At 52.2% G+C, this 22,310-nt stretch overlaps 1 long non-coding RNA gene across 26 annotated transcripts in view; it reads left to right on the plus strand.

The window, feature by feature from the left end:
* The window catches only part of LOC125626974 (uncharacterized), a 108,186-nt gene that overhangs the window by 26,480 nt on the left and 59,396 nt on the right, over window positions 1-22,310 (plus strand). The window contains exon 3 of one of the 26 annotated variants that reach the window (XR_007353897.2): window positions 6,101-6,226. The exons of 24 other annotated variants lie outside the window; for them this stretch is intronic. This is a non-coding gene — a long non-coding RNA (uncharacterized LOC125626974). Of the gene's footprint in view, window positions 1-6,100; window positions 6,227-20,947; window positions 21,045-22,310 lie in introns of all 26 variants that reach the window. One more of the 26 variants, XR_007353896.2, reaches the window with a different exon arrangement.

Consider the following 22,310-nt stretch of genomic DNA (forward strand, 5'->3'; position numbering starts at 1 on the left):
TAACCCTCTTCTCCCCTCCCCTACTGTCCTAGGAAAGGGACTGGCTCATCCCTTCTCTTTACTCTTTTCCTTCCAGCCTTTACCCACAGCTTCAGTTCTGGTTGATTTGGGAAGTTACACAGATGCCGACCCTGCGTTGTCAGGACTCCTAGGTTCTCCTCTCAGCCCCTCACTGTGTGAACTTGGGACATGTCACTTCCCCTCTCCCTGCCTCAGTTTCCCCATCCGTAAATCAGAGTGGAAGTTTTCACCTCCACCCAGTTCTCTGAAAGCAGCTGGTGATTTTCACTCCATCTTCGCCGTTTGTCTCCGAGTGCCATCAAAGCAGGTTCTGACTAATCCTGTAAAAGTAACTCCGGGGGTTGGGGGGGCAGCTGCTGCCCTCCCTCCCCACACCGACCCCTGGCAACAGGAGAGAGACTGAAAGGGCCTTCCTGTACCCTTGCTTTGCAGCCTTTTGTGCTGGGATCCTGGCACTGAGAGGAAGGAAGCTGGGAAAGGGACTATGCCAGCAGCTCATCAAAAGGCCTGGCTAGGCCATTAAGGAGCAGGCTTGGGGGAGTGAATGGGAATGGGCAGCTCAATAAGGAGCCCCCTGCACACCCAGCAAGGCTCTTTCTGCCCCTCTCTGTGCCGTCAGGAAGATGCAGTAGTTCTGCCAATTGCCACCCCCTTAAGTGGTCTGTTTTCATTGGGAGCTGCCAGGATCTGGGGCCCAAGGCTTGGCTACCAGGCCCTGTCAGCAATAGAAAGAGGCCTTTGTCATGTTCCTAGGGCTGGTGGGTGCGTGTTAGGCTGGTGTCCAGATGCCTCCCCGGCTAAACTGCCTCTGAATCAGCCGACCTGCTCTCTTGATGCTCCTGGCAGAAGGACGGATCCCGTGTTGACTGTGTGTCTTTGCTGACTGCTGGTTGTTTCCCCTGGGGCTGGGGCTGAGTCCTTGGGCAGTGGGGATCATACAGAGCCGCTGCATCCCATCTTGGTTCACATGGGGCTTGAATTTTCCAGAGTTTCAGGTTTAGTTGAACCCCAAGGAGCCTCCTTCTGATCCTGCTGCAGCCCCATTGGCTTTAGTGCAGGCGTACCTGACTTACGCTGGGACAACCAGAGCAGAATCAGGCCTAGAAACTCACCATGAAGAGTGGCCCAAGATGCCATATGTTTTGCCTGGTGGCCGTAAATCAGCCCCAGGTCCCCCCCACCCCCCAGCAAAACTCCGTTGATGTGGGGAGAGGGGGTTGGGTTCACTCTGGATCTTTGTGGGGGCTTGGGGGTATGGGGGCTTGTTGGGTCTTCTGAGAGGAATCTAGGGGAGGTGGGAGGGGTATTCTGGATCTCAGTGGTGAGGATTCCAGAGGAACTTCCAAGGGGAGACCTTGGATCACCCCGTTGTTCTCGCGCTTCAGGGCAAGTTTGAGTTGAGGGCTCCTGGGCCAAGATTTTCGCAAGTGCCTATTGATTTTTGGGTGCCCAACTGAAGATGCCTTCAGGGTGCCTGGTTTTCAGGGGGTGGGCACGGGGCACTGTCCGAACACCGGGTTCCCTTTGGCGCAGCTCAGGATGGACGCCCAGCATCGTTTGTTGCTTTAAAAAATCCTGGCCTAATTCATTCCCCTTCCCAGAGGTCCCTTCTCCAAATGGACCCACGTGTCGTCATCACTGGAGTCTGATGCCCTTAGGGAACTGCAGGATATGTTCCCCCACTGGAGAGAGCAGCTGGGGGCTCCCTGACCCCATCAGACTCCCTGACCCGCTCACTTCTAGGCCCCTGTGGGGAGACGGGCAGCAAGGGCGGGAGGCCTTGTTTAGTGTCCGCTGTCCTGGTGAATCCCTGCCTGCTGGGACCCAGGATCAGCCCCACAAACCAGGCGTCGGACGGTAGAAATTCTCAGCTAGTCTGCACCTGGGCCAGACATGGCCTAGAGGTCAAAGGCATCCCAGCCCCCTTCCCTGGATCTGGCTAGTCTCCCCCCCAGCGCCTGGTGATCTTGTATTCCACATGGCAGTTCCGTGGTGCTCAGGGGACGAGGTGTGTGTCGGGTCTGTGCCCACCCCACTGGGAAGGCGCCCAGCTCCTGGGAATCTCTCACTCTTCTGCAAGAGAACAGCTCTCTCCTCTTACAGCACCTATCGCAAGAGGGGGACACTTCTCCCTTCACTTTAAATAAGCATCTTGTGGCCCAGTGGCTAGAGGATAGCCAGGACTTCTGGGTTCCCTTCCTGGCTCTGCTGCCCCTGACTAGCTGGACCCTTGGGAGAGCTACTAAGGGTCACGGTCAATGACTCTGCTTATGTGAGGAAGAGCTGTGAAATTAGGCCTGTTGCTGCTCTATGACTCAGTTTCCCCTTCTGTAAAATGGAGTTAATCCCTGGGCGGGAGCAGCTGGGAGGCTTAATTCATTATGCAGAGAAAGGGCCTCGAGATGCTGAGATAAAGGGTGCTAACCATAAGAACGGCCATATTGGGTCAGACCAAAGGTCCATCCAGCCCAGTATCCTGCCTACCAACAGTGGCCAATGCCAGGTGCCCCAGAGGGAGTGAACCTAACAGGTAATGATCAAGTGGTCTCTCTCCTGCCATCCATCTCCACCCTCTGACAAACAGAGGCTAGGGACACCATTCCTTACCCATCCTGGCTAATAGCCATTAATGGACTTAACCTCCATGAATTTATCCAGTTCTCTTTTAAACCCTGTTACAGTCCTAGCCTTCACAACCTCCTCAGGCAAGGAGTTCCACAGGTTGACTGGGCGCTGAGTGAAGAAGAACTTCCTTTTATTTGTTTTAAACCTGCTGTCCATTAATTTCATTTGGTGGCCCCTAGTTCTTCTATTATGGGAACAAGTCAATAACTTTTCCTTATTTACTTTCTCCACACCACTTATGATTTTATAGACCTCTATCATATCCCCCCCCCTTAGTCTCCTCTTTTCCAAGCTGAAAGACCTAGCCTCTTTAGTCTCTCCTCATATGGGACCCGTTCCAAACCCCTAATCATTTTAGCTGCCCTTCTCTGAACCTTTTCGAATGGCAGTATATCTTTTTTGAAATGAGGGGACCACATCTGTACGCAGTATTCAAGATGTGGGTGTACCATGGATTTATATAAGGGCAATAAGATATTCTCCGTCTTATTCTCTAGCCCTTTTTAAATGATTCCTAAAATCCCGTTTGCTTTTTTGACTGCCGCTGCACACTGTGTGGACATCTCCAGAGAACTATCCACAATGACTCCAAGATCTTTCTCCTGATTAGTTGTAGCTAAATTAGCCCCCATCATATTGTATGTATAGTTGGGGTTATTTTTTCCAATGTGCATTACTTTACATTTATCCACATTAAATTTCATTTGCCATTTTGTTGCCCAATCACTTAGTTTGGTGAGATCTTTTTGAAGTTCTTCACAGTCTGCTTTGGTCTTAACTATCTTGAGCAGTTTAGTATCATCTGCAAACTTTGCCACCTCACTGTTTACCCCTTTCTCTAAAATATTTATGAATAAGTTGAATTGGATTGGTCCTAGGACTGATCCTTGGGGAACACCACTAGTTACCCCTCTCCATTCTGAAAATTTACCGTTTATTCCTACCCTTGGTTCCCTGTCTTTTAACTAGTTCTCAATCCATGAAAGGATCTTCCCTCTTATCTCAAGACAACTTAATTTACGTAAGAGCCTTTGGTGAGGGACCTTGTCAAAGGCTTTCTGGAAGTCTAAGTACACTATGTCCACTGGATCCCCCTTGTCCACATGTTTGTTGACCCCCCTCAGAGAACTCGAATCGATTAGTAAGACATGATCTCCCTTTACAGAAACCATGTTGACTTTTGTGCAACAATTTATGTTCTTCTATGTGTCTGGCAATTCTATTGTTTCAACTAATTTGCCCGGTACTGACGCTAGACTTACCGGTCTGTAATTGCCAGGATCACCTCTAGAGCCCTTCTTAAATATTGGCGTTACATTAGCTATCTATTTAAAGGACAGGTTACAAAAGGCAAAGTATAATTATTCAGGAGCCTCTTTGGTTTAGGGCCAGATTCGGCGCGGGGTGACACCCTCTTAGGCCCAAGAGAGCTGCCCAGGGCAGAGTGTAACCCTTGGTGCTGTGGATTCACAGCGGCGTGGCCAAGCTGCTGAGGCTGCATGGCAGGACTGGGGAGGGAGGGCAGCAGACAGGCCAGGGCCACAGAGACTTCGCCTCCAGCTCTGAGATCAGAATCGACGGGCAGCTCAGTCGGAGCATGGCGAAACCCGGCGGGTAAATGCGACATGGCAGGGCCGGCACCCAGCCTCCCAGAGTGCTAAAAATAGCTCCGCAGAGAGGCTGCCTCTCGCCTGCATGTGTTTAAAATATTCAGCGGTTGAGCATTTTCAATTGGCCATCGGTGGGGAAAGGGGGAGGGGAGAGGAAAGATGGTGATACATGCTGCCTTTCTGAGGCCCAAACCTGCCTCTGTGACGGTTCTGAAGAGACGCTGGAGCCCACAGCACCACGGATGTGTGGATGCAAGGCCCTTGTACTTAGCCTTGTACACTGGATGTAGGCTAGGGAAGGTAACCAGTTAATTAATGCATGTACTCTTACTGCTACTGTGTATCTAAGGAGAGGGGGTTGGGTGGGGAAATCCACACCCTGGCAAGGAAGCATCCGGGATCTGTCACTTGCAATGTGATCTCGTGCCCCATGAAGGGCCTGGAAAGCTCCTGTCAAGGGCGTTGGGTCGGCCTCTTAGGAGGGACTTTCCAGCCGGGCTCAGCAGGGTCCGTTCTGATCTCGTCAGCCAACAGTTCCCATTAAGAATGACACAGGAGCCATGAGCCCTTTTGAAAGCCGGGAGGAGCAGGTCTGAACCTCTGGCCTCTGGTGACTTGGGCTAACGTGACCCACGTGTTTCCCTTCCACAGAATCATACAGTCACTCGCGGGCTGGCTGGGAAATGACTCTCCTTGTGTTCTTCACACAAAATATAAATGAAAACTATTCCTCCCCCCCATTTTTGTCAATGTTTTTCTTCAATCTTTTTGTTCAGGTTTTTGTCAAAAAACGGAAGTTGGGGGGGAATCATTTTTTGGACACAAAGTCTGTCATTTTTGACAAAACCTGACATTTTTTGTGAAAATTTCTATTGTCCAAAAAAAAAAAAAAGCCTTTTTGTCCAAACCAGTGATAAAATTCGGTAAAAATCATTTGTGGCCAGCTCAAGTTGAGATTCTCTTTGTGATCTGAGGGGTCCCGCACAGCCCCCAGGGTCCATGGCCTCATAGCTTTGCCATCTGTTGTATGAAAAATTCCCTAATGAGGGGGCAGGGGTGGGGGGTGGGCATTACCCCTCCATTAAATCAAATTGAATCGGGTCCTTGGAGTAGGATTTTTTCTCTGCTCTCATCATGGGCAGGAACTTCTGACGTGAGGGCTTCGTCCTTCCACTTGCTTCCGAGCTGGAGAACAAACGTAGATGATCTTTAAAATCCACCATGTACTTGATAGCAGGGGGAAAAGTCATTTATGATTAAAAAAAATAAATAAAAAGGCCTGACTTAAAAAGATGGACAGGGTAAAAGCCCTGGCCAAAGCCATGTCCCTGGGCTGGAGACAATGAAAAACAGGGATGTGTTTAACTGTAGGCCATTTAAAAGTAACCATTAAAGAGGCAACAGTAACTAAGCAGCCTTTCCAGTCAGGTATGTCCTTGCAGCTGTGAAGCCCCTGTCCATTGCCCCCCAGCTGGAGGAGAACGGCCCAGGGAGCTCTTGAGCTGCTAATTTTGATAGATGTCAGGCCGAAGGCTGCAAACCAGCAGCTGGAGGTGGAGGAGGCGATATGGCATTGCTCAAGGGTCCTTCACTCTCCCCTCACAGTCGTGTAGTCAGGGCTGCCCATGGGTTCACAAGCACACACATTTCTTGCTGCTTGCTGATGTATCCAAGCCAGCTCAAGTGTGCATTCACACCACAGCACACTAAGATCCACACTCATTCCCATGCACACTGCCACATGCAGACAAAGGTTCACAGGCATGTAAACACACGGGTATTTGCACAAGGGTTTTGTGCTGAGTGGAAAATAGAGGAGGTGAATTTGGTCTTTTTGTGTTTAGCAGCTCGCCAGTCTGGCTCAGGCCGGCGTTCAGGGGCCGACGGCACCTGGGTACAATGCGATGGGCAACACAAGCCTCAGACTTTGCAGAGTGATGCTCTCTGGCCCGGGTTGTGCAGGAAGTCAGGTGAGATGGTCAGGGTGGTCCTTAAAAATCTTTGTCTCTCTGAATAAGGCCAGATCGGGGCCCCAGGTTTGGACAGACCTAGCCTGAGCTTAGCTGTGGCCTGTCTCTGGTTGCAGCGCCACCGACATCCTCATGGCAAAGAGCCGAGAGGCAATATTCAAGCTGGGCTCCCCCTCAGGACTGGAATAATAAAATTACAGAAATGTCGGGCTGGAAGGGACCTTTAGAGGTCATCACGTCCAGCCCCCCGCGCTGAGACAGGACCAACTGAACCTAGACCAGCCCTGGCAGGGGTTTGTCCAACCTGCTCTTAAAAACCTCCAGTGATGGGATTCTGCCACCTCCCTGGGGACCCTGGTCCAGTGCTTCACTGCCCTTAGAATTACCCTACTCTGGATGGAGCAGGGCCGGGGAGGGCAGATGGGGCTGGGGGATTTGCGCAGTGTTCTGGTGGGAAACCATGAATACAAGCAACTGCTCCCCCTGCTCCACTTCCCTCTGCCCCACTCAAAGCTGCTGCATGCCTCATCTTACTCAGACCCACGCTCCCCTGGACGGCATGAAGCCGTCTCTTTGCAGTCCCAGTGTACTGTGTGTCTGTACACTCCCCTGTGTACAATTTTCCAATTCAGTCTGCAGCAGGGCTAGCCCTCAGCCTCTGACGCTAAGCAGAGAGCTGACTTTAAAGATCAAGGAAACAAGCCTGATCCAGGAGAGGGTGCTGGGGAGAAGAGGCAAGCAGGTTAGGGTGGGTGGTTACTGAGGAAAGCAATGGTATCAGATTAGAGCTGGGGTTGGGGAGCCAGGACTCCTGGGTTCTATTCCCAGATCTGCTGCACTGCAACACCTAGGGCAGGTCACTGTGTGTCAGTTTCCCCAAGGGAGATAACGACACTGACCTGCTGGAGCCTGGGGCAAGGAGGGATAAGCGCATGTGTGTTAACGCTTAATGATTCAATTGGTGCTTATAAAGGGCCCGGAGAAGCCCATGTAAGCAATGCTGGTCAAGAGCAGAGGGTTATTGTCACTTCTAACATATTGCAATGACCAGCAGTCCTCGTATCACTTGTACACTCCTGGTAGAACATCCCTGCTGGGCTCAGGACTGTTACGGGAGTGTTGGTGCAAGGACTGGGGAGCTGGGACAGCTGGGGCGTGGACCAGAGGCGCCTGATGCATCACAGTCGCTGCATCACGCCCTCTGGTGCAATCAGTGACCTGGGGTGGTACCATGAGTCTGCCTCCCCCAGCTCTGCATGCCTGAGCCATGAAACACTCGCACAGCATGGGATGGGCAGACAAGAGGGGGGTGGGACCCCAAACCAACCATGGCCTGGAGGCAGCGAGGGATGGTCGCTTGGTGAGCCCCAGGGGCAGCACGAACAGCCTGGAGAGGAGGCGGCAAGAGGGGAGGGGTCTCAGCGAACAACAGGGACGATTATTTGAAAGGCTGACAGCGAAACGTGGTGGGCTGGAGCCTTTTTTGTGGAGAAATGATTATTTACAGTTGAGTATCTTCATGTTTCTATGGAAACTCCATGGCTTTGCTGGGTGGGAAAGCCAAAACCAGCTGGGGAAAAGGCAATATTAGAGAGAGAGAGAGAGAGAGAGATGTGGGTATGTGTGAGAGAGCCTAGAAATCTGGAGCCTGGTAAAAATTTTCTCCCCTCATCAATGGCATGAGTAAATTTGGTGGTGTGTAAGTATGTAGTTTTGTAGCCTGAGGCCTTGACTGTTATTCCTATCGGCAAAGGGTGGGTTACTAGGCTTTGTGTCTGGGAACCTTGCCTTACAAATTTTTCAAGGTACGTGTGTGTGTGCACGCGTGTGCGTTTACACACATATGACTGTCTTTCTTTTAAAAATAAAAATAGCCACGTACACACACATGGCTTCATCCAACGGCCTTTCAAGTCTTTGGAGAGACTCCCATTATCTTCAAGGAGCTTTGGGTCAGGCCCGGAGAGAACAGATAAGTGTGTTAAATTACATCCAAAAATCAATGTCCAAAGAACATGAAGGTTGCAAAGCCAAGCACTCAAATGGTGGGAAAGGCCAGCACTGAGGTTACCTGGGCCTGTGCCCCCCGGTGCGTATGCATTTCGATACAAGCTCCAAGACGTGTTTGCATATGATTTTTCCCTGCCTCATTCCATGCGCTGGGAGCGGATCAGGGCCGTGCAGCGAAGGAGGCTGTCTGTAGGACCCCTGCCTCATTTTGCTGGAGACATTGGAAGGCGTGCAGTGAAGGAGGCAGAGAAGTCTCCAGGGCAGCAGCGGCAGCCTGAGACCGAGCAGGCTCCATTGCGCTATGGGGACGGCACGTGCAGTCTGGTCACAGGTCGGAGCTGTGAATGCTCAGGGCGGCTGGAATCTTTGGCGAACTAAGGGGCCAAACTCTAACAAGTCTCTACTGAGCATCTGTGAACTGGGATATTTTCAGAGGCTTTATAACTTGGCCAAATGAAGACAGAGTTTCACGGAGATGGCAAAAACCACATCCTGACACCAGGACAAGCCTCCTGCCAAATTTCAAGCCCCTGCTCCAAAGGGTGGAAGTGCTGGAGCTTCTCAGTGAATCAATTGTAAGTATTCCTTTAACATGGGCAAACGGCAAACGCACTTTTTCCTGATCTCATCCTCGGAAACAACCAACCATTTTTTTGTGAAACTTTCCCCTCCAAATTCAGATGCCCAGCTTGAAAAAATGTCATTCCAAATAGCTAAAGTTTGGCAAAGCTATAAGCAAATGAAAAGAGGGTCTCAGAATGGAAAGTGTTGGGCCACAGGTGAAACGATAAGTGTGCCCCAGCTCTGCTTCTCGCTGTCTGTGTGGGCGCATGTACATGCGTCTATGTCTATGCCCTTTAAAAGGGAGGTGTGACTAGAGGGCGTGTCCACGCCCGTGCACGCATGCATACGGCTAGATCCAAAGCCTTGAAAGTCAGTGGAAAGACGTCTGTTGACTTCAGCTCATTTTGGATCAGCCCCAGAGAGAACAGAGGAGCGTGTGTGTATTCATATCTTTACATGTATAAATTACAAATACACAGGCATTTATTAAAGAGATAGAGGAAACGAAGAGCCCAATTTCTCCCCCTCCCCAATTTGTTCTCCCTTTTTGGTTTATCTATTTATTTTTCCTCCAGGAAATACAGAATAGCTCCCCCTCAGATTGCAGTCAGGGCGTGGGGTTTGGAATCCATCCCTCACTAGAAAGCATGAGGGGCAGCAAGGAAAAGCCGGACCACGTGGGGTAGGGAGGAGGTAATGTGTCTGGGGTGGGGGTTAGGGGGGGCTGCAAAGTGCACTGTGCTGAGTGTGTGAGTGAGGGGGCGGTTTGTTGATCCACAGTGCTGGGATTGGATGTGAGGGAGCTGGAGCCAGAGGGAGTTGTGTGTCACGCCTGGATCCCGGTAGGAGGCCGTGATGGCTGTGGGTGGTTCGAGGAGCGTGCATGTTCTCTGGCAGAAAGTGCTGATGCAGAAAGAGCTTCCCGGTGGCAAAAGCCTGCTCCCCCTAATAGCCAGCGACAGCCTCTTGCTAGCAGCTACGGGCCCTGCATTAGCCGCAGACCGGGGGATTAAAGGGGTGCAGTATCCCTCTTTTGTCAGACAGAACAAGACCCTAGCAGTGGGGAAAGCAAGGAGCATGTCCTCTCCCAGCTCAGCCTCCGAGTCCAGCCGCTGCAGAGACCCTGGCTTTGTGGAGCCCCAGATGGGAAGGATCCGGGCAGAGTGCTGGTGAAGTGTGTGCAGTGGGGCTGGAACACTGTTATCGTGGGGGTGCGAAGGGAGGAAAGCATGTATTTGGGTCATTATTACTACCTCCAGCCAGGGGGTGCGGCAGCCCTCGCAGTACCCCTTGTTCCAGCCCCTCGGAGTGTGTGTTCCTGGTTGGGCCGCTGGGGATCCCTCCTGGCGCTTTAACCTCCTCTCTGTCAGGGGGAGCTGACTTCATTTGATTATGGCAAAATGATCATCATCTGCTCACCTGCCTCCAGCCCTGTCTCGGTCCCTCCCCACTGAGCGGGGTGGGGGGGGAGAGCCTTCTCCTCTGCAGCTCCTGCCACCAGGATTGGCCTCTCCACCTCACTGCACCTCTGTAGAGATGGACACAAATAGCAGGGCCAGCGTCAGCTGGTGCAGAAGCTCTGTTGGCTTCTGTTGAGCTAGGCTGATCTGCACTGGCCGGGGGACAAAACCTAAACCCAGGTTAAAACTTTGTCCGTTCTGGCTGGACTCCCCCCTTGCAGAGACCAGCACTAGGGCTTGGCTCCCATTCAGCGCTTAAACAAGTACTCCAGGGGGACTGAAGGGACACCAAGGTCTCAGACTAACCCTGCATGTCACCCTCTGTCTGTGGAGAGCTGACACATGGCTCCTGGAAGGCTTAGAGCCAGGTTTGGAGTTGAGTCTGGGTGAGCCCCACCCAGGGGCTGAATAGGCTAATGTGGTCCTGAGAGGCCAATAAACAAACCAGGCTGCACCTGGAGGGGAACCAGGCTTAACTGATCCTGAGGAGCAGCTGGGCTGGAGCAGGCTGGTTTGTATAAAGAGAGGAGGTTTTTACAGTAGCATAGGCTTGTGTGGGTGTGAGTCTGGAGTCGCTTGCTGGGAAGAGTGGGGAGGGCTGCTGCTGGGGAAGCTCAAGGGGCTAAAGCAGCCCTGGGAATCTCACCTGGCTAAAGGAGGCTGGCAAGCAGCCACTGAGGGGAGCAGGCCCTGGGCATGTGCCATGAATGGAGAGCAGGATTTGGACTGCCAGGGGGTGCAGGCCCTGGGAGGTCTGTGAGGAGACTGAGTAAGGGGAGTTCAAGAGGCCTAAACAGGGCAAGCCAGAGAGCAGCTGTAGGAGGAAGCTGGGGGAAATGGTAGCAAGGAGGGGACTCTGCTGACTGGGGCTGCTGGTCATAGTGTCTCTGGGGTAGTGGGTGGGCCTGGGCTCCCCTGGCAGAAGGGGACAAAGACTTTGGGAAGCCCTGAGGCAAGGGTGGGAGGAGCAGGAGTCTGGAGCCAGAGCCATAGGCACACTTGTGGGGACATGGGACTGTTTGAGGTTGGGCTTTGTTACCCTGGAAGGGGTGGACTAAGTGGTGACCTGGCTGAGTGACAGGAGAAGAGTGACTGTTAGCAGGGGGAGAGCTGCTAGGTATTCCTCTAGTGAGTGAAACCCTTTCCAACAGCCTTCCAAAGCATCGGCCAGGTCTAAAATCCCATGGGCTTGTTCACCAGGGCCCTGCACTGGTGGTGTCATTTGCATTAATGCAAAGTGGGTATGAAATGGCACTGGGGTTAAGGACAACACTGGTGAGACTTGCCCCTCTTGCGAGGCTTTGCTATGTCCCCTCCAGTCCCAGACAGTACAGAGGTGCTTGACAATGAAAATAACCATTTTCTTTAAGTGACGACCCCCCGCCCACCCTTCCAAAGTTTGAAGGTGGGCTCAAAGGTTTGAGCCAGGACTTGTTTTGAGACTAGTTCTTCTGTATCTACTCTTGACAGTAGGGAATGGTGGAGGCAGGGGGTTCTCAGTATTGCTGGTCCAAGCCCTCAAACACTGAGACAGGCCCCCAAAAGTCATGAAATTGGCTTAAAAACTCTGTGTTTTTTGTTTGTTTGCCTTCTGTCTCTTGACCCTTTAGGGGTCGTGTTTCCAAGCTTTTCTTCACAGCCACAAGAGCTAGAAATGTACTTTGTTTTCAGTGAAAGCTGAGATCCTCATGGAATCCTGCCAGTCTCAGAGCTGGGTCTTTAAGAAAAGCGTCAGATCTCACGAGGCTTGTGATTAAAATTGTGAGCAGCGCTGTGTGTCAGTGGGCGGGTGTAATATACCCTGGAAACCACCTTCCTCCCACCAAATTTAGAACCCACTCAAAAGTCAAAGGTTCTAGCTCAGAGCAGAACTTGGAACTGTCAAGATTCAGAGTCTGTTTGGCTTAGGTAAGAATCCAAGCATAGATCAGCTACGTGTTGGTTACATTGGGTCACGCTAGGTCTCCTGGGAACAGGGCAAAAATTACCTTTTAACAAGGCTGTTTGTTGTTGTCCAGAAATCTTGGCCATCCACACGAGTAGAAGCACAATTTCCCTTTAAAGCCATTGGTTCAAAGCTAGGGGGAAAATAAATGATGTGAGACTCACAACGGCTGTAGTGTTTTTGTGGAAACCCCCAACCACAAGTGGGTTGCGTAGGCTCCTACCATGAGGTACTTCGGTTAGAAGGAGAGCTCATTGGAGAAGAGGCTAGCACCAGCTGTTCTCCAATACAGATTTTTATCTTGGTCCAGTCCACAACTAGGAGTGTCCAGTATTGGCAGTTAATCTTTGGCGTAGAGCATTAAGCGTCACCCAGTGCGAATACCCAGGAATTCCGTTTTATGGCTGTCACAGTGCAGAGTGATAAACAGTTAAAAATTTGTGTGTTTTTTTTTTTTTTCTAAAGAGGCAGTTTAAAAAAAGCATCCTGCATCTCTGACCCCTGGAGTTGTGTTGGCTGGAGCATAGCTACCCAGTGATCTCTCCTGCAAAGGATCGCTAATGAGGGGAGGAATATTTGGCGTGGGAGCTTTAACTCAGAGATGGCTGATAGGACACCAGCCGGAGAGTGGGGAGACATGGTTCCAGCTCTGCCACCGACCTGCTATGCAGCCAAGGGCATGTCCCTTCCCCTCTCTGCCTTTGCCGGTTAGCGTGTCAGCTCTGCGGGGCCAGGGCATCCCCAGGTGCAAATAACTGATTAAAAATACTTTTGCAACAACGAGGGTCCATTTCAATGGTTCAAAGATGGCTGCATCCTGTCTTGGTGTCATACCATTTCTGTAGCACCCATGCTGGCTAGCTATCCCTCCAGCTGAGGACGGCACCCAGTCGGTGGTGTTCCCTTGACTTCTAGGGAGCTAGGCCAATCTACGCCAGCTGAGGACCTGGCTTTGTATGTAGAGTTCTCAACACCCGCCACAGAGACGGGACCACCTTGCTGCTTGTTGCTGGGTCCTAGCCGAAAAGCTGCTTGTAGACTAAATCCTTCCTTCTGGCCAGATTCTGACCTCAGTTACACCAGTAGAAATCCAGAGTAACACCGTCTGAGCAGGCACTCAGAATTCACTGCAGGGTAACTGCACTCGATGTAATCCCCCGCCTCCCTCCACCCCACCGTCCTGTTGCTTGCAACAGGCTGGAGCAGACCCCTGCACCGTCTGCTCTGTCTCCAGATTGTTTGGGGCAATGTCCCAGGCAGAGAGTGAGCCTAGGAGACCGGGGCTAGTGGCATTTCAATGCAAACCGGCCTGGAACAATGAGGTGTGTTTGGAAGGGACTGTGAAAGGGGAGTTGCTGAATAACTGAAAAGAAGGAAGGGGGGTGAGGGAGCCTGGGCAGCCCCTCCATTAGTTCAGTGCAGCAGCTAGAACAGCTGTGAAAAGAGCCCAGGCCTTTTTCCCACGCCCGGAGAGCGGAGCGAGTGGAGGAGCCCCCCCAGCGGGGTCAGCCCCCGTCACTAATATATACACAGGCTGTGGCCTCATTCACGCTGCCTGGCGCAGGGCCGTTTAATGCACAGACACTCCTTTCTCCTTCCATTCGGGCCCTCCCCTCTTGTGGTCTATACTGCATAAACCATGGGAAGGCCCCTGGGACAAGGCGGCAGCAAGGCCCCCAGGGAACCTCCCCCCTCTCCCGAGCTTGCGGGCAAGGTCAAGAGGAAGCTGAGTGCAGCTCTGTGGCTATTCCAGCTGCCCCCTGCAACTGGCCAGCCCGCACCATCCCGGGGCTGGCGTGGCGTCCATTGCGTGGCTGGCAGGGGCTGGGCAGGTTAATGGGTAAGGTTTATTTTGATTCTGCAGGCAGGAGCTAGGAGGTGTTTGAAACGTGGACCAGATCCTCAGCTGGTGTAAATCGAAGGAGCACCATTGACTCTAATGGAGTGACACCGATTTACACTGGCTCGGGACCTGGCCCTGATGACTCCAGGAGAGCAACCTGAGTTCTGTTCCCAGCTCTGGCACTAACCCTGCTGGGCGGCCTTCAGCAAATCCCTTTCCTCCCTGGGCCTGCATCCCCTTCTGCCCTGGGTCTGGCATGTCTCAGATGTAAAGCTTTGGGGGGCAGGCGCTGTCCCTGCGCGGGTGCGCATCACCGGGGCCTACCCTCGAGGGTGGATAGTAGTTGAGTGATTTTAATGACCTGGAGAGACAAAGTGGGGGAGGTGAAAGGTATTTCTTAGGACCCCACGGGCAGCTTTTATCCCGTTGCTGAGCCGGATTCCAGAAGGTGACCAGGTGTCTGATTGACACCAGCTGCGGATCTGGCCCCACTGTCTTCGCTGTAGCTTCCCGGGTGGCTCTCCTTGACTCCAGTGGGGGTTGGCCCCTTAGCTAGAGAAGCCAGGCCCAGGTTTGCCCCGAGTCCAGTGGAGCGCCATCAGCCGGAGCCATAGTGTAGATAAGACGCTGGTGCTTTCACAGCCGTGCCCTGTAGAGCTGCTCTGAAGAGAGTTAGACCACACAGACGGCCACCTGCCCTGGTGAGACTGGCTCAGATCCAAATGTCCCTTTTTAGTAGCCACCCCCCTCCCAAAAAGGGTACGTTTGTCGCTGCTTGTCTCAGGGGGCCCGGAGGCTGTGGCAAGGCTCTGGCACAAAAGCTGCCCGCTCCCCTGGACCTCCCCTCTCTGCTATCCCCGGGCAACTAGGTTGCTGTCCATGGAGCATGGCACATGCATGACGGGGAGGTTCCAGAATGCAAAGAGGCTTTGCTGCCAGATACTGACGTGCAGAAGGCCAGGATCCTGCCTGTGTGCTGGGTGCGGGATTGGCTGCCACAAGCCACCCATCCTGACTCCTTCTGAAATACACTCCAGGACCCCGCAGGCCACTCCCTGCCTCCCACCCGAAGAGGCTGTGGAATCTCCATCACTGGAGGTTTTTAAGAACAGGTCGGACAAACACCTGTCAGGGATGATCTAGATAATACTTAGTCCTGCCTTGAGTGCAGGGGGCCGAACTAGATGGCCTCTCGCGGGCCCTTCCAGTCCTACGATTCTATGATTAGGAGTCTGGGATTTCCATGAACAGCAGATCTCACTGGAGCTGGGTCAGGTGGAACATTTGCAACAGCCCCTCGAGTCACCTGAGACATGCCCAGTGTCCGTATAAATTTGGCCTAGGTTTTATTGGAAGGTTCTTTAACCCTTCACTGGAACCTGAGCCCAGATTCCCATCCTTTGGTGCAAGCACTGTCTCTCTGTTCTGGTTCGTACGGCGCCTTGCACAAGGGAGTTCTGGTCCGGGGCTGAGTGCTATCAAAATACCAACACTTCAAGCCAATTGGGGGCTGACTCAGGAGTCAAAGCCAGGAGCAGCTTGCCGGTTTGCTTAGCTCTGGTGTTTTAAACCAGGCATAGCTCAGGCGTCCTGAGTTTTGTGGTGGCTCTTGGGGTCATTTTAAGGGGGTATGAATATTCACACGCAACCCTCCAAAGCTTCAAATCCCTGCTGTCGTAGGGCCATAGTTTTATCCCTGGAGTGTGGTTGCAAAATAATGCAGTTTGGCTGGCAGCCTTCTATGCATGTGTGTTGAGTTAACAATGTTAACCTTGGCCCTTGTGCATCATTTGCTGGGCTCCAGCCAATAATTACACACGGCAGAAAATGATGAATTCAAGCACGTACCATTGCTCAGAGATTAGCAGTAAAGGAGACAATCAGACAAGCAGCCAGTGGAGAAATGGGACCTGGGTGAGGTTGCCTCAATGTCTCACCACAAGGGTTTCAAATTAAAATAAATAAATAAATAAAATGATTGTGAAAATGTGCTAAGCCCTCTGATTTCATGGCACGTGTCGAATCGGGGCCCAGCCTGTTCTCCATCACAGGGTTTTCTTACTGAGCAGTAATGTAGATCTCAAACTGATTTATAAAAGAGAAGAAAAAACATTACACCACATTTGATGCCTGGGGAAACTGAGGCACAGAACAGGGAAGTGACTTACTCGTGATCACCAGCAGCACAGCCAGGAATAGAACTTGCTCTCCTGAGTCCCATACAGGAGTCCCCCTCCTGTATCCGCGGGAGCAGCCAGCCCAATTCTTCCAGGTACACTGCATGGCCCCAGGAGAGAGAGGACAGTCTGTTGGGTGGTGATGGGCTGACATACTTTGTCTGTAAAGGCCCTCGCCACTCAAGTTAACCCCTTCCAGGGCACTCAGAACCTCCCAGAATCAGGCCTTTATTTTCTATCTTACAGCTGCTAGCAAGGTTAGTCCTGGACCCTGGGCCATGCTGGGCACGGACCATGCAGTTCTCACTGCGCTTTCCAGAACAGCAGGATTTCTGGCACCTTCATCTCCCCTCCCCTGCTCAAGGTCATTAGCCCTTTATTTAAAAGGTTTTTCTTGATTTGCTGTTAATTAAGGGGGATTCTTTGCCCTGCCCCCACCGATCCTTTCTATTCAACAGGCTTGTTCCTCTCCTTTCTCCACCAGGTGGCTGCCCGATGCCAATGAGCCCTATCTGGGGCGATGCCCCTGGCCAGAGCTGTCCACCTGTCCTGGGCAAACTCAGACAGGTCAGGCAGTGCCAGGGTAGATGAGAACAAAGTCTGATGGTGGCAGCTGCTGTCCCAGTATGACAGCAATGGGGCCTGCGTGCCTTTCTTTCCTCTTCCAGAGCCTTGTTCCCTAGGAAGCAGGATTCCTGACTTTCTGTGCATCCCCTTCCCTCCGCACAAGGATGTTCCTCCTGTACTGGGACTCCTTTGATTATGCCCTGTGAAACCACAACTGCCTACATTAAAATTCAAACCAGGGGCTCCCACATTGCTGTCTTGGGGCCTGATCCACAGCCCGCTGAAGTCAATGGGACGTATTCCACAGGCTCCTGTGGGTTTTGGATCACAGGGGGCACGGAGTGAGGGACTGCCCAGAGAAAGATGGAGGAGGAGGGTGTGCAGGAGCGTGGGTCCCCACAAGTCCTTTCAGAGCCCAGATCAGCCAAACTGCTCAATGATGTCTATAAATACGCTGGAAGGAGCCGATTTTTATCGGTAAATGTCGGTAAAGTCGATGTCACAGTACACACCACAAACTGACAAATATTTCCATTGGTAATAATCAGAGTGTACAGACAGGCAAAGCAGGAGAGATGCTGCTTGAGAACGCCTTCGGGTTTGATTTAAGGCTACACACTTTGTAGATTTCAGCATGCCATGTTGACAGTTTGTGTTTTAACACTTATAAAGCTTTAACTTTTTGACTCTTAACGGCCAATCTCATTCAGTAATTACTGTCTGATGCTCACACCCCTCATTTCCCGCAAGTGTGAAAATTTATGTCAATCAAAATTTTAAAATGCTTTAAAATAAACATTGGAATGATCAAAAATAAAAATGGCATTCTGCCATGTGCCCGTCTGATCACTCCCCTCCCTCCTAGTGGACTGGGGAGGGAGCTAACTTGTGCTTGTGAAGTGCTTTGAGATACTTAGGAGTGAGCTGTACAGAAGGGCAAATCTTTGCAGCTGCTAAGCTCGCCTGCTCTGCTCTGGGCTGCCCACCCCAGACGGGAGGAGTCAGGGCGTGAGGAACTCCGGGTGCACCTCATTGTGCTGAATCCTGATCAGGTGAGCTGGGCTCAGAGCTGGCTTGAAACTTGCAGGCTTGCCCAAGGTGACTGTGCTCCTGGCTGCACCTGAACCGAAGTCAGGTACTTAGCCTGCAAAAGCTCTTCCTCAAGCCAATCCCCACTGGCTCTGGTCTCTCCCTGACCCACTTCCAGGGAAAAGCATCTGTGTAGAGGTAACTCTGGAGTCTGGATGTAAAAAAAAGGGCAAGAAGCTGGTCAGTCTCACTCCATAGATACTGGGCCTGATCCTCCACCGCCTGCGGATTTCACACAGCAAAAAATGAGTGCAGAACACTGCCATTCTGACCAGGTTGTCTTTTGTGCATTGGCGTAAGCGGGGACATGAGGTGCAAGACCAGGGATGATCAGGCTGCCAAATTGCCATGAGTAATCTCCCCCATCTCCCCACCCCGTGCAATGACTCTGTGCCTTGACTTGCACCCCGGTGGGGAAAACCCACACTGTGTGGGCGACCTGGCAGCAGCCGGACCCGAGGGCTGCTAAGGAACAAATAAATCAGGCTTTGTTTATTCTGGTGCTGGGCTTGTTGTGTGAGTTCATTTAAAAGTGTTCCTCCTTAAATTACAGCCTAATAAATCAATACCCACGGAGGGATGCAGGCAAATGGGAACAGTTTGCTCAAAGAATTCAAGTTGGCTCAGAGGCTCTCAATGTCCACAGAGCACAAGGCAGCAGATCCATGGCACGCACCCTGCCAGCAGCCAACATCTTCCCCTCCCACGCCCCACGCGCGTGTCCCTGGGCACACTGGAGGAAGGCAGTGCACAGGCAACCTCTCCGGCAGGCTGTGGCCCTGGGGAACGGGGGAAAGAATCCTGGCTCTGCAGGCTCCTTATTTGCATTGCTTCCCCCTAGATTCCCCCTCCAAAGGAAGTCGGCCAGGGCTAGTCTCTCAATAAACCTCCCCTCCCCAGCATCACATGCCTGCTCCAGCAACCTGGAGCCTTTCTGTCTTCCGCCAGCCTCTGCCTTTCCGCTCCCGGCGGTGGTGGCTGCATCAGGCACTTACTGCGCGGACAGGTCTGCACGACAGTGCAGCTGCACACTGTCACGCCTCCGGGGAAGGCGCTCGAGCGCTCTCCTGTCGGCGTAACACCCACCTCGGCGAGAGACAGCAGCGATGTCGGCAGGAGACGCTCCCCCGGCTACACAGCGGGCTACAGCTGGAATAACGACATCACTCGGGGTGTGGCTACTTCACCCTGCTGAGCGAGGAGCAATACCGAAGTAAGTGTGTAGTGTGGACCTGGCCTTAGCTAATTACTGATCCATGTCGACTGGGCCTCCTTTCGGGGCTACCCAACGCCGCCCGGGCTCACTGTTGGTAAACACTTCCTTGGCCTTGCTAAACAGGGATTCCTCCTTAGGCAAGGTTCAATCTTAATGGGACCAGCCCCTGGCTGCCTAATGAGGTGTCCTCCCTAGGGTGGTGCTGCCCTGGACTCACTTCTTCACTTCAGATTGCCCTTTGCCTCTTGGCACAGGAATTAGTCTCCTTCCTCCAATTAATTCTGGCTCCTGATGTACAGCGTGGGTTGGGGGTGGAATGGGATGGGGAGGGGATTCATCGGGTGAGGGGCAGTTATAACTCGTCACCCCGATAAGAGTCCTAAGGCCAGGCCTACACTACAGACCTATATTGGTAAATCCACTTCCCTGAGTGAAGCAGGTCTCCCGAGCTAACCCCCCGTGTAGACAGCACTCGGGCTTCTCCCACTGACATAGCTCCTGCCACTCAGGGAGCTGCATTAGCTACGGCGATGGGAGCAGCTCTCCGGTCGGCGGAGCAGCGTCTGCCCTAAAGCACTGTACTGCAGCACCGTACGCGAAGACAAGCCCTCGGTGCACCTAACTAAATGGGAATAAAACTTATTCTGGAATAAGAGTGGTGTTGTATGGATGGCAAGGGCCAAAAAATGCTTAAAGGTTTTAAACTCTTTCACTGTCTAACACTGAAACAATATTACAGAGATTGGGGTTTCTGCAGGAACCCTGGTTTGCTTGGTTGCTTGGCAAACACATCATTAAACCTCCTTTTCACCTTTCATTAAAGAAAAGAAGGAGAAACAGTCCAACATTTGAAATGTAAAGGCGTCAATACAGCGTTCACTTTAACACCATGCCGTGTGCCCATCCCGTTTGCTTTCAGAGGCAAGCCCCCTTGTTGGATGGTGGCACAGATGGTGATAACTGACCCTTTGGGCAGAAGAGAAGAAGTTAACTGAGCTGGGTTGGAGTGTGGCGGTTATCATTGTTGAAGTCTGATCCCATTTCCTCCTAGGTGGTAGGTGGGATTCAGCTGGAGTTGGTGGAGCTGCCAATGCCATCTGGGTCCCTCTCTCTCGCCTGGTCTGGCCAGGACATCTCTCAGGATTAGGATGACGAAGGCCAAGGGTCGCCAAAGACAGTGGGGGTGGCACCCATAATGGTAGCTTCCATCAGTTCTTATTCCCCCCTCACCCCCCAATGTCTTTTCTTTCAGGACCCAAAGAGGGAGTGGTGGGTGGACTAGCCCTTCCCTGCATTATTTTGTCCACCAATAAGGCCTTGTTTCTGAGAGACTAATTTTGGTTCAGTAATTTCCAGACCCACGTGTTCTTCTTTACTAAGCAGGATCTCAGCACAGTCCCGGAGGTCTATCAACAGTTGTTTGGTCTGGACTCCTTCCGTTTTTTGGCCTGGTTTGCATGCACCTGTTCATAACGTTCTTCGCTATCAATAACCTGACCTCCTTTTCCTGCTGGATTCCCAAGCAGGCAAGACGTTATAGGCCCAATTGTCACAACAGCCTCCACACATGGAGTTAACCAGGGATCGTTAATGCATCTCAAACTCAAACTCTGCCTTATTCCAGATTGACTGTCACATGTGGACATTCTGCAAAGTGCTTTGGGATCCTTAGGAGAGAGATGCTCTAGACGTTCCCTTTATTCTGGCGCTTCCATTGCAGTCGTCCCATCTCTGCTCCGAATGTGCGGCAGCCTCTCCATCATGTGCGACTGTCTAACCTGCCCCCCTCTCCCTCTCTTTGCATTTGAATTGTTTTTAACCCTCCCCCACTTGTCTCTCCCCAAATCCAGATGCTGGATGGCAGCCCATTGAAAATGCAGAGCAGCCCCCTTCCAAGCGCCCAGCTCTTTTGAACTAAAAGGATTTTCTCAGAGGCGAAGTTCAAATGTATGAACGTTATTTATTTATCATCCCATTATGTATTATTCATTTATTTAAAAATGAATGGCAGCTGTGCGCCCGCTGTTTAATCACCAGTCTGGGGAGAGAGGGACAGGCGGAGACAGTGGCTTGGTCCGCTGATAACCTGGCACCATTATGTGCCGCCGGGGGACTGGCGCTTGCTGGAGATTTCACATGAAGGCGAAAAAAAAAAAAAAATAAATAGCCCTGCCCCACCCCCGCTGTCAGCCACAGAACCCCCCTGAAGCCCAGGAAGTGGAGGGAGTGGCTGGAAGAGTAGGGTTGGCCCTGTGTCTGGCTGCAGGGCGGGGGCCCCCATAGAGTCCGTCTCAGGCTGATGTTAAGGAGGAAGGAGGGTGCCGTGCTCAGGGCACTAGACTAAGTCTTAGGGGTTCAAGCCCATGCTCTGCATGACCTTGGGCAAGTCTCTTGGTCTCTGAGCCTCACTTCCCGTCTGTACAAGGCAGGGAAACTGGTCTGCCCTGCCTCATGGGGTGCTGGGAGGTGCTTGGATACTGGTAATTGGGGCTGTACAAACTCCTAGGACAGAGAAATGAATATTGCCTCTGGTTAGGACTCCTGGGTTCACTAGCCCCTCCTCCTCCACATCCCTGCTCACTTCTACCGGGATGGCGACAAGACATTCGCCAGCTAACAGTGACCAAGTGGCAAGGGAAGGATCAACCGGTGGTTCAGGCAGGAGGGAGACGTGGGTTCAGGTTCCAGCTCTGCCATAGACCCCCCCCCCCCCCCCGGTGACATAGTGTGAGGCATTTAATCTCCCCAGGCCTCCCTTCCCCATCTGTGCAATGCTTCCTTTGGCTGCCTGTGGAGCTGGGGCTGTCTTGTCATACGTGCAGCTCCCAGCACAACCAGCTGCTCTTGGGTGGGGTCTCTAGGTGCCATCACAGCCCAAAAATAAATACAGATGGTGACAAGGGAGAAAGTGGATACTTCTTTTTAAACTAAAAGAACAGCCTTCATTGTCTGTTTTATCCCTTAGCCCTTCCCTCCATCTGTGCAATGCTGCTCTGTGCCTCAGTTTCCCTATCTGTGAAAAGAGGGCGATGACGTTTACTCTCCTTTGTAACATGCACTGAGCTCTGCGCAAACAGTAGGCATTCGTATTGCCTGGAAAAGGTTCTGGGGGCCAATATCCCACCGCCATGGTCAGCTGTTTGTGGGTGGACCTGAGAAGGGCAGTTGTGTAGCATGTATGATCAGACTGGGCTACAGACAAACACCCAGAGC

This window comes from Caretta caretta, chromosome 25 (assembly GCF_965140235.1).
Source record: "Caretta caretta isolate rCarCar2 chromosome 25, rCarCar1.hap1, whole genome shotgun sequence".
In the NCBI taxonomy this organism is placed as follows: Eukaryota; Metazoa; Chordata; order Testudines; family Cheloniidae; genus Caretta; species Caretta caretta.